Below are 16002 nucleotides of genomic sequence, written 5' to 3'. Positions count from 1 at the left end.
GATGAACCAGGAAGAGGAGAGGGGATGGAAGGGAAAGGTCTTCTCACCACTTGGCCGTCCTAGATAAAAGACCTTTAAATTTCTGCCCCTGAGTTTTTGTATGTGGTTTTATTTTTTCCTTCTTGCATGACATTCATTTCATGCTTTTACTGGTTATAAATTAGCCTCATTTAGACAGTCAAAACAAACCAACTTAAACAGTGCTGTAAATGATATTAAATAAGCCTTTAGAACAGTTTGGTCTATTGTGCTCTTGTACATGCTTACCTTGGTATTTCATGATGTAAATAAATAAATTTTGGGCTTCAAATCAGTTTAATTCACACCCAAAAACACGGCAGAAAGATAAAGAAATATGGTCTTTGTGTCACCTACAACTGTGTTCCATACAAAGCAACAAGTATTTGTAAAATGCTTAATATGTGTTAGACACTGTGCTAAGTGCTGGTGATACAAATAGAAGCAAAAAAGAAAAATAATCTTTTCCCTCAAGGAGCTCACACACCCATGGGGAAGACCACACATAAAAGGGGCTTCAAAAGCAGGGCAGAGGGGGAGAAAGGTGAACAGTACCTGCCTAGGAGAATGAGAAACACAGCAGAGAAGAGAATGAAACATGACTAGCCTGTGCCCATTCTCCAAATAGAGGACCAAGAAGGAACTCGCTGAGTAAAGAAAGGGCCAGCATAGCAGGAGGGTGTTCCAGGGTGAGAAGGCCCCCTGCACCAAGGGAAGATGCAGGGTTAAAAGGCAGTTGAGTCTTGATGGTGAAGTCTGGAAGAATCAGAAGCGTATCAGGGAGCAGAATGAGAAGAGATGAAATGATCTTTCATAACTGTAACTGCTTTCCATGCATCACATTTGAAATCATAGGAGGGGAGTTGTACTTTTGCCAGCTTTGAGAAGGAATTTCAAAGCCCACAGAGGCTGTTCCACCTAGAATGAACCTTTAGCTCTAAGCACCCTTCCCACCTTGGACCCCAAGAAAGTTATTGCTTAATTTACCTCAATTGGACATCATTTCCAGTTGTAAAAAGGCCTATGTCCTTCTGTTCCTCTCTTCAACCATGTAACCTCCTGGAAAAGATATCTTACACTTTTGTTCTGGCAACATCTAGTTTTCCTTTCCTTTCCAAGTGTGAGATTTTACACATATATAGATTTCTTGAAGTCATGCTGATAGGTTGAAGAGAGAGTTTGTAAAGCAAAATTAACTTAAAAGGATAAAAATCAATTCATGTTTAAGATGGTATATCTTACGAAATTTTTGTGCTTATTAAGATTCTAACAAATCATTTCAGAATTACATTTCAATAGAGTATGCCTTACAAAAAGTCTCTATTCCTCCCCAAGTCTTAAGATCATAGCTTTAGAGAGAAAAGGGAACTGAGAAATCAAACCTAGGCTCACAAACCAGAGATCACCTGGTTGACTTATCCTCTCAGGCGGCCTTTCCTCAGCTATGCCCCATGGATTCCTGGTGTTCCAAGATCTGGTCTGTGAAAGAATTTCAGTGCTAGCAAGATTTTCCCTCTTTACCTTTTACTGTGCCGTGGACTCCACTGGCAGTCTGATAAAGCCTGTGGACCTCCTCTCAGAATAATGTGTGTTGCCTACATTTGTAATTGAAGAAAGTTTCAGTTAGTGGTTAGTGAAAATAAAAGGTACAATTTTTTCACATACAAGTTCACAGACTTCTCTGAAATTGATCCATTTATCTCTCAAGGGTCTAGAGACTCCCAAGTTAAGAACCCCTGCTCTAAAATAGTGAATAAAAAAATTATACATACATTAAAAATACTCATATGGGAAATCATCTTTCAGTATGAGAACGGTCTTAATTTCCTCTGTTTTGATCTAGAATTTCCCTGACCCCTCTTTTTTTATCCCAAGACATTTAATCTTCCTTAGCTTCAGTGACCTCACCTGAAAAATAGGGCTAATAATACTTTTAGAACCAGTCTCTCATAGGGTTGTTAGGGAGATCTAAAGAGATACCAGATATAAAACTGATTTTCAAACCTTAAAGTGCTCTGATGGTAATAATCATGATGGTGATGGATTTATGGAAATAATTTTTACAGAAATTTATTTTAATACCAGATTAATTTAGGAACCACTACTTTGAGGGGATGTACCTACCAAGGGTCTTAAATATCATTTAGGATACTTAAGCTCTGGGTCTTTCTGGTTCTATTAAAACCGTGCCTTCCTCATAACTAACTTTGAAACACACAAGCTGCCACATTTCGTAACTTGCAGATTTTAGACTAATTTTCTACAAATTACCACCCCGTCACGAACACACATACTTCCTATACTTGAAAATAAATATCAATGAGACATTAATGAAGTGTTGGAGTTGCATAAAATGATAACAAAACTGCATGCTGAGAGAAATAATGGATATACTCTCCAATAGCCTCCCCAGTAGCCACTCCTGGAATTAAAATCCATGAACCTGATTGATTAGTGAAAAAAAATCTATTGAATGTATTAATCTTGAAACAGTATTTAAATGATAGAAGCCACATATAACTACAAAAGAGACCCCTCCTTAGCTCTGGATTCCAAGGGAAGTCAGAGGCAGAGGGATACACCAAGAAGAAGACTCCTTTTGTCACCAAAAGAGAAGTGGAATGAGCAAAGTGCTTTGGAGTTTGATGTCTTGCACTTATGCATCTGGGTAAGTAGAGAAGGAATTAAAAATTTGGGCTTGGAAAGGATGGTTAGAGTTTAATAACTGATATGAAACAAGTACCTGTGAGAAAACAAAAAGTTCTTTCTCCATCCAGTTTTTATCAGTCTCCATTTAAATTGTTGAATGAATGAAAAAATATTTATTAAATGCTTACTGTGTGCCAAACTGTATGCTAAGCACTAAGGATATAAAAACAAAAGTAAAGCTAGTCCTTGCCTTCAAGGACCTTACATTCTAATATGGGGAGACAAAAACATAGGAACCACACCTCCACAATTCTGACTGTTTATTTAGAACTTTTTCTCCTCTATTAATAAGGAGAGAAAAGTTTATTTTAGAAAATGGTTGGGCAACCACAGATTTACTTCTGCCTTAGTTCTGGGCACATTTCTCCAGCCATATTTCCAATCTAGTATAAGTCAGAATCATTTCTTTCTCAATCAGTCAACAAACCTCCTGTGTCAAGCAGTTGCTGTCTGCCAGCTATTGGGCCAAGTTCTGGGGAGACAAAGAAAGGCGAAAACAGACGCTTCCATTAAGGAGTATATATTCTCATGAGGGAGACAACATGTACCTGACTAGGTGTGTCTAAGATATGCAGAATGAATGGAAGGCATTCTGAGAAGGAAAGGCTCTAATAGCTGAGGGTGAACAGTAGAGACTTCCTGCAGAAGATAGAATTTAAGCTGTGTCTTGAAGGAAGTTAGGGAAATTAAAAGAAGCAACAGTGATGGTACAAAGCATACCAAGCATGGGGGAGGGGAGCTATGGGCTCTGTCTGTGTGTGTGTGTGTGTGTGTGTGTGTGTGTGTGTGTGTGTGTGTGTGTGTGTGTGTGTGTAGGCACGCAGATGGAGATGGAAACTTATGTCAAGAAACTGTGAGTACACCAGCATACCTGTATCATAGAGTGCATGGAGAGGAGTAAAATTAAGAAGACTGGAAAGGTGTATGGGGGTTAGATGTTGAAGAGCTTTGAATGTCTAACATAGGAGCTTATATTTGATCCTAAAAATAACTGAAGCTTATTGAGCAGTGGGGTGACATGGCCAGACCTCTACATTAGAAAAACAAAATTACCATGCAATCCAAATAGAGAATGGATTGGCTTTTAGAGCCTCTTATATGGTATTTAGCATAATTTTTGGTGGGAGTCCTCATAAGATCCCATCTTCTATGACTTTAAGATTGACATTAAAAAGAATTAAGGGATAATGTGAGCTTATTCACCACTTGTCTTATATTCAGATGAGTAGTGGGTTTCATATGAGCCACATATCAATTTATCCGTTAAAGTTTAATGTTAACCTCTAATTAATTATAGTGCTAAGCTGATGAAATTCAAGAAAACTGAGAATCTGCCTTTGAAAGGATCATTACTAAAATCATTCACAATATGTCTAACTATGATTTACAAATGACTTCAATTGCAACAAGAGAAGACACAATATAGGAAAGAGAAAGACAAAGCAGTATTTTAGTATACAGGGAGTGGTCCACTTTAGGGAGGCGGGCAGAGAACAAATATACTATCTAGTCAGATTTAATGCATGTGACAAAATACTCTGGGAACAATTACATAGCAACTGTTAACACATCCTATTACATGGACTTAGGGCTTAATCAAGGTCCAAAGTCATATAAAAAGATCTCACTGAAGTTTGATTAGGAAAGCTTTTGGTTTTAGATGCTTTCTATGTTTACTTCATGCATCATCAATATTGTATATTAACAACCTGTGTTTTGTTATAATTAAATATACACTCCTTTTAAGTGATAGCACAGAATTCTTTTAGTAATACCTGGCCTATTACTGAAGAGAACTTTCCTTTTTTTTCTTTTAGGATCTTAAAAAAAAATCTTGACTGTTACTTGACAGCACACTCAATTCACAAGTACATAAGTGTTCTTTAGCTGGACTCTTAAGCACTCTCATGATTAAGTCATACAAAGTTAATGTCAATATCCTATCCAGGTGTGCAGATCGGAGGACCTAACTTAAAATAAATTGTACTATTTTATTTGTTTCTTTTTCTCTCCTCTCTTCTTTTAACTTATTTATTAGGATTGTTAAAAAATTTATTTTCTAATAGCTGTAAACTTTTATCTAGGAATTATATGGAACAAATGTATTGTTTTCCATTAAGGAGAGATAGAATGTTTGCATGTAATATATGTCTGCTTAAGATTACTGAAGCATATGTAAGGAAGTGGACTTATCTATAACAAAACCTCTTACTGGATGAATTCCTGCCTTCCTGGTTACACAAACCAAAGATTCAAAGGGCTCTGAATTCAGACTTATCTATATCACTACCTTTTCAGGCTAAAGTATCTTGATCTCTGTTTTGGACCTCTGGTCAACTAAAGGGTAATAGCCATAGAAGTCACTAGAATTTTAATGTGAATTGCTTGTAGTTATGATCTTATCTTTTGAAACATGTTCCACAATTCAGAACTGATGGTCTACCTTAAGCTTCTTTGGATTGCACATAGAATAAGAATTCTTAACTTTTTATGTGTCATGGACACCTTTGGTGCTCTGGCAAAAGAGCCTGGGGAAGAACCCTTCTCACAATAATGTATTTAAATACATAAAATAAAATTCACAAGATTAAAAAAGAAATGAAATTATATTGAAACATTATCAAATTTTGATTTTTTTCAAAGCACACATCTCAAGAATGCCATGCTTAGAAGGACATGCCCAAGCATCTTTAGTTAGTCTTGTACTGGACCTTTAAAACCAAGCTTGTTAAAAAACAAACAAACAAAAAACTAAGCTTGTGTAGATTATCCCTACTTAATAAATACTGTTAAGTTATCAATTGGTTAAGTGTCCTTGCTCTAGGATCACAGACCTTTTGTTGTCATGTACTGAAATGACCACATAGAGAGATAAAAGTAGATACCATGGTCTCGTGACTCCTAAATATGACTTCTAAACTACAATGCAGTTTACTTTCCAGCATTTTTTTACCCCAGAATTCTGGGGTTCAAGGATTGAAGCCCTTCATTCAATCTCTTCAATTTGCCAAAAGATAGCAATATATCCCTTACCTCTCCTATGTTGCTATTTTATATCCTTATTTTTATAAGATTTTGTGCACATACCTCTACTGTCAACGTAGTACCTTATCCCATGGAAAATACCATTTTTATTACAAAGTTAGATTCACAATCATTTGCCCTAAATAACAAGTTATTGTGAAATTATAGATATTAATACTGCCCTAACAAACACTGTGTGTCAAGAGGAGCCATAGCAGGTAGGAGGCTATTTCTACTAGGAATTTCTTCATTTAATAGTTAAATAAACATAAGGTACAAGTACTCTTTGGGAGAATTTTTGGTTGAAGATGCATGTGGCATGCACAAAGTATTTTTTTTCTTTTTTTAATAATTTATTTATTTTTAGTTTTCAGCATTCATTTCCATAAGATTTTGTATTTCAAATTTTCTCCCTTTCCTTCTCAGACCTCCCGAAGATGATGTGCAATCTGATATAGGCTCTACTTATACTTTCATATTAAGTATATTTTCCCATTAGTCATGATGTAAAGAAGAGTTAGAACTGATGGGAGGAACCACAAGAATGAAGCAATAAAACAAAACAACAAAAGAAAAAGAGAGCAAATAGTATGCTTCCATCTGCATTCAGACTCTATAGTTCTTTCTCTGGGTGTGGATAGTATTTTCCATCATGAGTCTTTGGGAGTTGTCTTATATCCTTGCATTGCTGAGAAGAGCCAAGTCAATCAAAGTCAGTTATCACATAATATGACTGTTACTGTGTACAATGTTCTCCTGGTTCTGCTCACTTCCCTCAGCATCAGTTTATGTAAGTCTTTCCAGGTTTTTCTGAAGTCTGCCTGCCCATCATTTCTTATAGCAGAATGGTATTCCGTTACATTCATATGCCGCAACTTGTTCAGCCTTCCCCAATTGATGGGCACCCCTCAGTTTCCAATTCTTTTTTTTTTTTTTAAGTTAGGCAATTGGGGTTAAATGACTTGCCCAGGGTCATACAGCTAGTAAGTGTCAAGTGTCTGAAGTAGGATTTGAACTCAGGTCCTCCTGACTCCAAGGCCAGATCTCCATCCACTGCGCCACCTATCTGCCCCTCAGTTTCCAATTCTTGGCCATCACAAAAAGAGCTGCTATAAATATTTTTGTACATGTGGGTCCTTTTCCCATTTTTATGATCTCTTTGGGATACGGACCTAGAAGTGGTATTGCTGGGTCAAAGGGAATGCACAATTTTATAGCCCTTTGGGCATAGTTCCAAACTACTCTCCAGAATGGTTGGATCAGTTCATAACTCCACCAACAATGCATTACTGTTCCAATTTTCCCACATCTTCTCCATCATTTATCATTGTCCTGTTTCATCATGTTAACCAATCTGATAGGTGTGATGTGGTACATCAGAGTTGTTTTGATTTGCATTTCTCTAATCAAAAGTGATTTAGAGCATTTTTTCATATGACTATAGATGGCTTTAATTTCTTCATCTAAAAACTACATGTTCATGTTCTTTGACCGTTTATCAAGTGGGAATGACTTGTTTTCTTATAAATTTGACTCAGTTCTCTATATATTATGGAAATGAGGCCTTTATCAGAGACACTGGTTGTAAAATTTCTTTCCCAGTTTTTTGCTTCCCTCCTCATCTTGGTTGCATTGGCTTTGTTTGGGCAAAAACTTTTCAATTTAATGTAATCAAAATTATCCATTTTGCATTTCACAATGTTCTCTATCTCTTGTTTGGTCATAAATTCTTCCCTTCTCCATAGATCTGATAGGTAAACTATTCCTTGCTCTCCTAGTTTGCTTATAATATCAGTCTTTATATCTAAATCATGTATCCATTTTGACTTTATCTTGGTGTAGGGTGTAACATGTTGTTTTATACCCAGTTTCTGCCATACTATTCTTCAGTTTTCCCAGCAGTTTTTGTTAAATAGTGATTTCTTATCCCAGAAGCTGGAGTCTTTGGATTTATCAAATAGTAGATTACTATAGCCATTAACTATTGTGTCTTGCATACCTAACCTATTCCACTGATCCACCACTCTATTTCTTAGCCAGTACCAAGTAGTTTTAATGATTGCTGTTTTATAATACAATTTAAGATCTGGTACATCTAGCCCACCTTCCCTTGCATTTCTTTTCATTAGTTCCCTTGATATCTCTAAATGCTTGTATGAATAAAATAGAGAAAGAAGAGGTCAGTGAATTGGGCATGTAGTTAAAAAAACTAGAAAAGGAACAAATTAAAAATCCCCAATTAAATACCAAATTAGAAATTCTGAAAACCAAAGGAGAGATTAATAAAATTGAAATTAAGAAATCTATTGAACTAATGAATAAAATAACAGCTGGTTTTGTGAAAAAAAAAACAATAAAATAGATAAACTTCTGGTTGATCAGCATCAAAAATTAAAAGGGTGAATTCACCACCAGTAAAGAGGAAATAAAAACAACTAGGAGCTATTTTGTCCAACTATATACCAATAAATTTGACAATCTTAGTGAAATGGATGAATATTTACAAAAATATAAATTGCCCAGATTAACGGAAGAGGAAACAAAATACTTGATCAACCCCATCAATGAACTCCCTAAGAAAAAACCTCCAGGGCCAGATGGATTTACAAGTGAATTCTATCAAACATTTAAAGAACAACTAATTCTAGTACTACATAAACTATTTGGGAAAATAGGTGAAGAAAGAGGTCTACCAAATTCTTTTTATGATACAAATATGACACTGATACCTAAACTGGGAAGAGCCAAAACAGAGGGAAAAAATTATAGACTAGTTTGCTAATGAATATAGATGCAAAAATTTTAAATAAAATATTAGCAAAGAGATTACAGCAACTTATCACAAGAATAATACACTATGAGCAGTTAGGATTTATACCAGGAATGCAGGGCTGGTTCAATATTAGGAAAACTATCAGCGTAACTGACCATGTCAACAACAAAACTAACAGAAATCATATGATTGTCTCAATAGATGCAGAAAAAGCATTTGATAAAATACGATGTTCATTCATATTAAAAACACCAGAGAGCATAGAACTAAATGGAGTCTTCCTTAAAATGATAGGTAGTATCTATCTAAAACATCAGCAGGCATTATATGGAATGGGGACAAGCCAGAAGCATTTCCAATAAGATCGAGGGTAAAACAAAGATATCATTATCACACACTGTTATTCAATATTGTACTAGAAATGTTAGCTTTAGCAATTAAAGAAAAAAAAGAAATTGAAGGAAGTAGAATAGGCAAACAAAGCTATCACTCTTTGCAGAAGATATGATGGTATATTTAGAGAATCCTAGAGAATCAATTAAAAAATTACTTGAAATAATAAACAAATTTAGCAAAGTTGTAGGATATAAAATAAACCCACACAAATCATTGGCATTTCTATATACTACTAACAAAGCCCAATGGCAAGAGATAGAAAGAGAAATTCCATTTAAAGTTACTGTAGACATTATAAATTTTTTGGGAGTCTACCTGCCAAAACAAACTCAGGAACTATATGAACACAATTACAAAACACTTTTCACACAAATAAAGTCAGATCTAAAAATCGGAAGAATATCAGTTGCTCATGGGTAGGCTGAGCTAATATAATAAAAATGACAATTCTACCTAAGTTATTTTACTATTCAGTGCCATATCAATCAAACTACCAAATAATTATTTTATAGAGCTAGAAAAAACAATAACAAAATTCATCTGGAAGAACTAAAGGTCCAGTACAATGTTTTTTTGATGAAAGTAATTAAATTCATACATTTTTCATTCTCTCTTGATGTCTCAGCTCATTTTAAGTTTCATGGCCTGGAGTGAGTAGCCCTTGCCTATTAACCAAAAAAATTCTTCCCTCCAATTTTTAACATGTTTGATTTGGGAATAAGAGTTAGCATTTATATATTACCTACTGTGTGTCAAGCACTGTACTAAGTGCTTTACAAATATCTCATTAGGTCCTCACAACTACCCTGGGAGGTAGGTGCTATTTTGATCTCTATTTTACAGTTGAGGAAACTGAGACAAACAGTGGTTAAATGACTTTTTCTGGGTCATACAACTAGTAAGTGTCTGAGGCCAGGGTTGAACTTAAGTCTTCCTGACTCCAGGCCCAGCGCTGCCCCTACTCGGTCACTTAGTGCCACATGAATGGTATTGTAGATGTAAGTTAGGCTACAAGGTACAAACTGAACAAACGGGAGGCAGCGTAGTGTTGTGGGAAGCATTCTGGATTTGGAGTTGGGACAGAAGTGGGTTTGAATGCTGTTTCTCATATACCCACTATTGGTGTAACCACGGTCAAATAATTTAATATCTCTGAAGTGAGGTCCCAGTTTCTCCATTTGTTAAATGAGAATAAGAATACATGTGTTATATAACTCACATGGTTCTTGTGAGGCCCAAATGGGATAACGTATAAACTATTTCATATAACAAAACAGCAGCTATTGTTATTGGGGTGTTGTGGGTTTGTTTGTTTGTTTGTTTTTTCCAGATCTGAGAGCTTTGTCACTTAGGGCTTGGGGAAAATGGCATGTGTTTTTAATTTCACATTTTGTTGGATTGAGGGGAAGTGTTGGAATGTAGTGATGGGTGATACAATCTTGATTTGTTGCTCTTTCTATGAATTGAGTTCTGTTGCATTCTGCAGCTACTGCCCTAGGTGGCAATCAAAAATAGAACGAGTTATAGTACTTTCATGTGCAAATGACTTTTCAAGAAAACTGTGGTTTTCTCACAGTGCAGTGGGGAATGTTGAGGGCACCCTCAGAATTCACATTCAGTGAGAGATCTACATGAGGAAGTATTTATTCCATTTCTGCACTGTTACAAATTCTGTATTCTAACAGAGACAATGTGATGTGATACTAATAGATTCTGCTTAAAGGAGCCTTCAGTCACTGTCACTATTATCTTATCAAGATTGAGTCTGAGTTCCATGGACTTTTCAAGATTGTGTTGTAGACAGATAGTGAATAACATAGACATTACTTCTTTGGGCTTTTAAATGAAGCAGATATTAGGTATTTCCAAGCACGGCTGGTAAAGAAATCAGTGGTATGGGACAGTTTTGCCCATTTATTTCATATACATATTAACCAACATAGCCTTAGGACACTCTAGGGGTTCTTGCGTATAGACCGTTTGCCATTGCATTCTTTGATGACCTCCTAGGGAGGAAAGGTCTCTTCATGCCTTACCCTGCTCCCTTGGGTGAGGAGAAGGCTTTGTTCATGTAAGTTGCCTATTTGAGAAATGAGGAAACACTTCCCCGGAATGTTGTAGATCCTTAATAAGTGTTTGTGAAATCAAAATGTTTGTTGAAAGAGCCTGGTGCATGAACCATATGGCTCATGTCAAGATCTGTGAAGTGGAGGGATCCACGAGATGAGAGCAAGGATATATGTCTCGTGTCACTTCAGTTCAAGGTCCACCATCTACATGAAGCCTTTCCTGATGCCCCTTCACTTCTACTTCCTCCTCCCTAAATGACAATGTATTTATTTTATATGTCTTTTGTTGGTATTTATACATGTAAATGTTATCTGTACCAATTGAATGTAAGTTCCTCTAGGGCAGGGGCTGTTTTATCTTTATATACCTGGCACCTAGCTCCATGACTGGCACATAAATGCTTATTGGTTATTTGCATGGTTGATGTCTTTTGACCTGAAGGAGAGTCTGTCTTCTCAGCTCAGTTAATGACAGACCAATTACATGCAGTAAAGGGCCATGAAGTCAGAACCAGAGATCATAAGTATGAGAGGAAAATCAGGTTCAGTGAGCAGCCAGACAGGCTTTGTCCCTGGTTGCAAGACCATAGGGCTTATGCCAGTCTGAGGCAGTAGGTGTAGAAAGCAATGTAACCACTCAAATCAGAGCCAGCTCTTAGAGTCTAGGAATTTTGCTTTAGGATATAACCAAAATGTAGGTAGAAAGAACAGATCAAGGATGAATTAGAAAGAATTTCTAAGATCTAGAGTATTGAGATTACCAGAAGGACAGTGAGGCAGACAGAAGGCTGAAGTTTAGGAGGAAGAGTGATTGAAAGGCCAAAAAAAGATGTTTTCATTTGGAAGAAAAGGGTAAGAGAGCCTACAGACTCCAGATCTATGAAGGCTCATAGATCTAAAGCTCACAATATGAGTCTAAAATATGTGGGATGAGAGGCTCAGTGTTGGGGGAACTGTAGGAGAAAAGCAGCTTCCTAAAGGTCCTGCTTTCCTATATAAAGAGATCTGCAGGTTGCTTTTTTTTTTTTTTTTTAAGTTAAAGCCATATTGAACAGGAACTCAAGAAGCATTTCAGAACAAGATCTGGCAGGAGAGGGGTAGTCAGGAAGGAAGAAGGAACTATGCAGAATGAGTTTTATTTCCCTAGACCAGAATTCAGTCTTCAAACCATTGTAAGCTTGTCAACTTCCCCTTTGTTTTGGATTCATGCATTAAACACTTGAAAAAGTTAAAAGTTCCATTTCCAGGGAGCAGAGGAAGGGAGAATATGAAACATAGCTATGTCCTCTCATATGTAGCCTAAGTTCAGATGTCATAGGTTGGGTCGTGGGAAACTTGGGAAACAGAAATCATGGTAGCAACAGAAAAAAAATGTGTAGGAAATGGCAGTGAGCCACTCTCTGGAGTTGGTTGGTGGTAGAAAAGGGTGGCACCCCATAGGGTAGTAGGGCTACATGGTATCATGATCTAAGTGTCACTGAAGACAATGCCAGAATTCTGGAATCATCGGTATTGATGTGTGGCCTACTGTAGCAGATCCATGAAAACTTTTGATCGATTTCCAATACCTCAGTATATCAGTTCAGGACTTCCTTGTCAGGGTAGGACTGGCTTCTAAAGGTTTTTATGATCCCTGGGATCAGGGGATCATAGATTTTGCATTGGAAATAACTTTAAAGGCCATGTAGTCCAGCCTTAACTATTCCTTGGTAAGTTAGCATTTCATGCTGGGTAACCTCATACCACTGCTAACATTTTTGGCCATTCTACCAGTAGCAGATAAAGCTGAGGTGTCTAGCATATATCATTAAGTGGGAATACTTTATAATTCTTATGACTAAAGGCTATTCTGTCATCTTTACTACCCCTCATTTTTGGTCAGATTTGTATCTATAGGGATTAATGATTGCAATCACCTTTGGAGACTTTGTTAGATAGTGTGATTTTTTTGTTTTGTTTTGTTTTACTTTTTAGGAGTGTGTTGTTCTGATTGGATATGGTAAAGTCCATGTATTAAGATACTTCATTAAGCCAATCACATACTTGAGCATGATGATGTAATGTACTTTTCTAAAAATTAGTGGAAGGGGCAGCTAGGTGGCACAGAGGATAGACACCGGCCCTGGATTCAGGAGGACCTAAGTTCAAATCCAGCCTCAGACACATAACACTTACCAGCTGTGTGACCCTGGGCAAGTCACTTAACCCCATTGCCTAACCAAAAAAAAATTAGTAGGAACTGCTTCTCATACAGTTCTCCCCAGGCTGCCATCTCAATTTTAAGGGATCAGTCAAGCCCTTTTAAGAGTATGGTGAGAAAAATCCTTGCTCAATATTTTATCCCCATCAACGTTGATGTCATTGCTTGAATCAAGAGTGAGATTTATTTTAGACTGCCAGGAAAACCTGTACCAGGCATATATATCTGGGTAGAAATTCCTTGATAAAAACAAATGTATGTGTGTGTGTGTACGCACACACACATATACATACATACATACATACTTCTGCCTAGTGAGCAGGGTTCCAAATGATTAAGCTTCTTGTTGTATGCAGAGGAGTCTAGCATAGTTTTGTTGACCCCAAGGGGTCAATGATGTCAAAAGAAACTACAGTGTCACAAATTTTTAATGCCTCAGTAGAGGACAAGGGTCAAAACTAAATCCATGTATGCTGTGGCAGTGCAGGACACACTGCTATTATTAGTAAGGCACCAATAATAAAATATTCATAGTATTTGTTTTCATCCCTTAACTCTAAGTATACTGGCAACTAGTTCCATTTTTCCAATTCCATAAAAGGTAACTGAAGCACAGAATCAGTCTTTTTTTTTGTTGTTTGTCCAAATAAGGCTGTATATGGACTAACAAATGCATAGTAAATGACCATGTGGGGAAAGGCTTTAACTCAGACCTTGGAAGCTTTTCATGGATTTCTCTGGTTACTTAGAGTAACTGAAGAAATGGACTACCAAAAAAATATATACATATATGTACATACATTTAGGATGTGAAGATAAGGCTTTCTGTGCTGAAACTTTAGCTTTATAGACTTGTGGTTTTTACAAGCATGTGACAAAATTGTTCTATACCCATTTCAGATACTTGGCTCTAGTTTCCATTTATGCCCGTGGTAATTATATGTGACTAATGGTTTATATTAAAGCAAAAGTTGATTTATAGTTTGGGGAGGTGGTGTAGTCTCACAGAGAAGTTTTAATGATGGATGACTTGATTATTCTATGCCCCCATATAACTGTCCATGAAAAAGAGCGTAGTTGTTATTACTTGATTTCTCATAAGATCCCTATTCTAGCCTACAGCCTACATAAATGAAAAGGAGGATTATCCAACATTGCCCTAAATTCTAAATCTCGGGTATGGCCAACCCTGGACTTGGTCAGAGATTAATTCTAAAATGCTCTCTTGAGAAAATTCCCCCTCTGATTTTATAAAGTCTAGTCCTAGTTGATAAGGACCAAGCCTAATGAAGTGTATGTGGAAGGGTGTAGTTTGTTGTTTATTTCCTTTAGTTTCCACATCCCATGCCTATAAAGGAATTATTACTGTGAGTCTCATAATTTCCTTGCTAAGTACATGTCCTCAGTAAGTGAATCTCAAAGTTCAGACTCGGGCTGCTAATTTTCATTTAATCAACAGAGGCGGGAAAACATAGTCTGGAATGCCAAGTATGTGAATGAAAAATATTTAGTCATTCTTGAAATGATAGGAATGTTTTTCCAACAAGCTTAAATAAACACATACTCTACTAGGGCAGTGTTCAACTTTTTTTTGGATGAGAGACAACTCTTAGGCAACTAAACAGAAGTTAATGAAGGTTATTAAGAGACATTCCCTTCAGGAAAGGGTTGTGGAACCCTTTTTTTCCCCTTCAAGCAAGGATTCCACCATTTTTCCCCCAAAGACCCTTGATCAGGATATTACAGTTGGTTTAGTTTTTGGCTTTTTATTCAGGTCCTCAGAACTGAAAGTTTGCAGTTTCTCCTCACACCACCTGGACTTTTCCCCAGCTAGACCCTTCCTATTCTAAAGGGCTTGTCTTCACCTTCCCCATTGTGCTTTAATTCTATTAAATGGATTGGTTTGAGCTTGCCCAGATTTAAAGCATTTGATGGTGACTTTTATGCAATTAATTGCTATTTGTTTATTCTTTAAGCCAAGAAGCATGATTATAAATTAATGTTATTGACTATTTGGCCTCTGATTTCAATCTGAGATCCTTGTTTTTAAAAACATATCAGAGCTTATCGGTTCAAATATGCCTGTATGATTGTTGAAGATAAAATGTCATGGTGTTATGTAAAGTGCCTTCTATGATAGTACCTAGATTGATAGTACCTATGATTGCATCACATTTATTAAGTGCCATTATGTGCCAAGAAATGTACTAGGCACAGGAGATATAAAGGCAAAAAATGAAACAATCTCTACCCTCAAGGAGCTTACATTTTTAGTAATAGAAAGCTCTTCTACAATTTTTTGCATGTGAGCATCTTCAATTGTCAACCTCCCAGACATTCCAAGCTTCATTGATAATCTCGAATTTTGAGTACGGATTAGCATCTTCTCTGTAACTTGAGTCTCACAGAGTTGTCAGAGAGGTTAACTAATCTATCTAGAATTTCATTGATAGTATATATCAATGGCAGGATTTGAATTAGGATCTTCCTGACTCAGAGGGCAGCTTTCTATACATTACACTATTAATTACTTGACCCAAAGTTTTAAAATATCACTGTCAGAATCAATTCAGGTAATTCATTTCAACAAACATTTATTACTTACAATACTTACTTATTATAGTTCTCATGTTATTCATATAATTAAAAAGAAAATTTTAAATAGTTTTCAAAAAGTATTTATTGAGATGCTGCTATGTACTTAGCACTGCACTAAACAGATAGAAGAAAAAAAAAACATCTTGCACTAGGGGAGAGGTCAGATTAAATGATCTTCCAATTCTAGGAGCCTGTGATCCTAAGTGTAAAATATA

The 16002-nt window shown here is 36.4% G+C and overlaps 1 protein-coding gene across 4 annotated transcripts in view; it reads left to right on the top strand.

Annotated features, from left to right (window-relative positions):
• The window catches only part of CRIM1 (cysteine rich transmembrane BMP regulator 1), a 257771-nt gene that overhangs the window by 162944 nt on the left and 78825 nt on the right, over positions 1-16002 (top strand). The gene's annotated exons all lie outside the window — the stretch shown is intronic.

Source organism: Vombatus ursinus, unplaced genomic scaffold, assembly GCF_900497805.2.
Source record: "Vombatus ursinus unplaced genomic scaffold, bare-nosed wombat genome assembly UNPS02009062.1, whole genome shotgun sequence".
In the NCBI taxonomy this organism is placed as follows: Eukaryota; Metazoa; Chordata; class Mammalia; order Diprotodontia; family Vombatidae; genus Vombatus; species Vombatus ursinus.
Note: the sequence above shows the minus strand (reverse complement) of the source record. Positions and strands in the feature narration are given on the sequence as shown.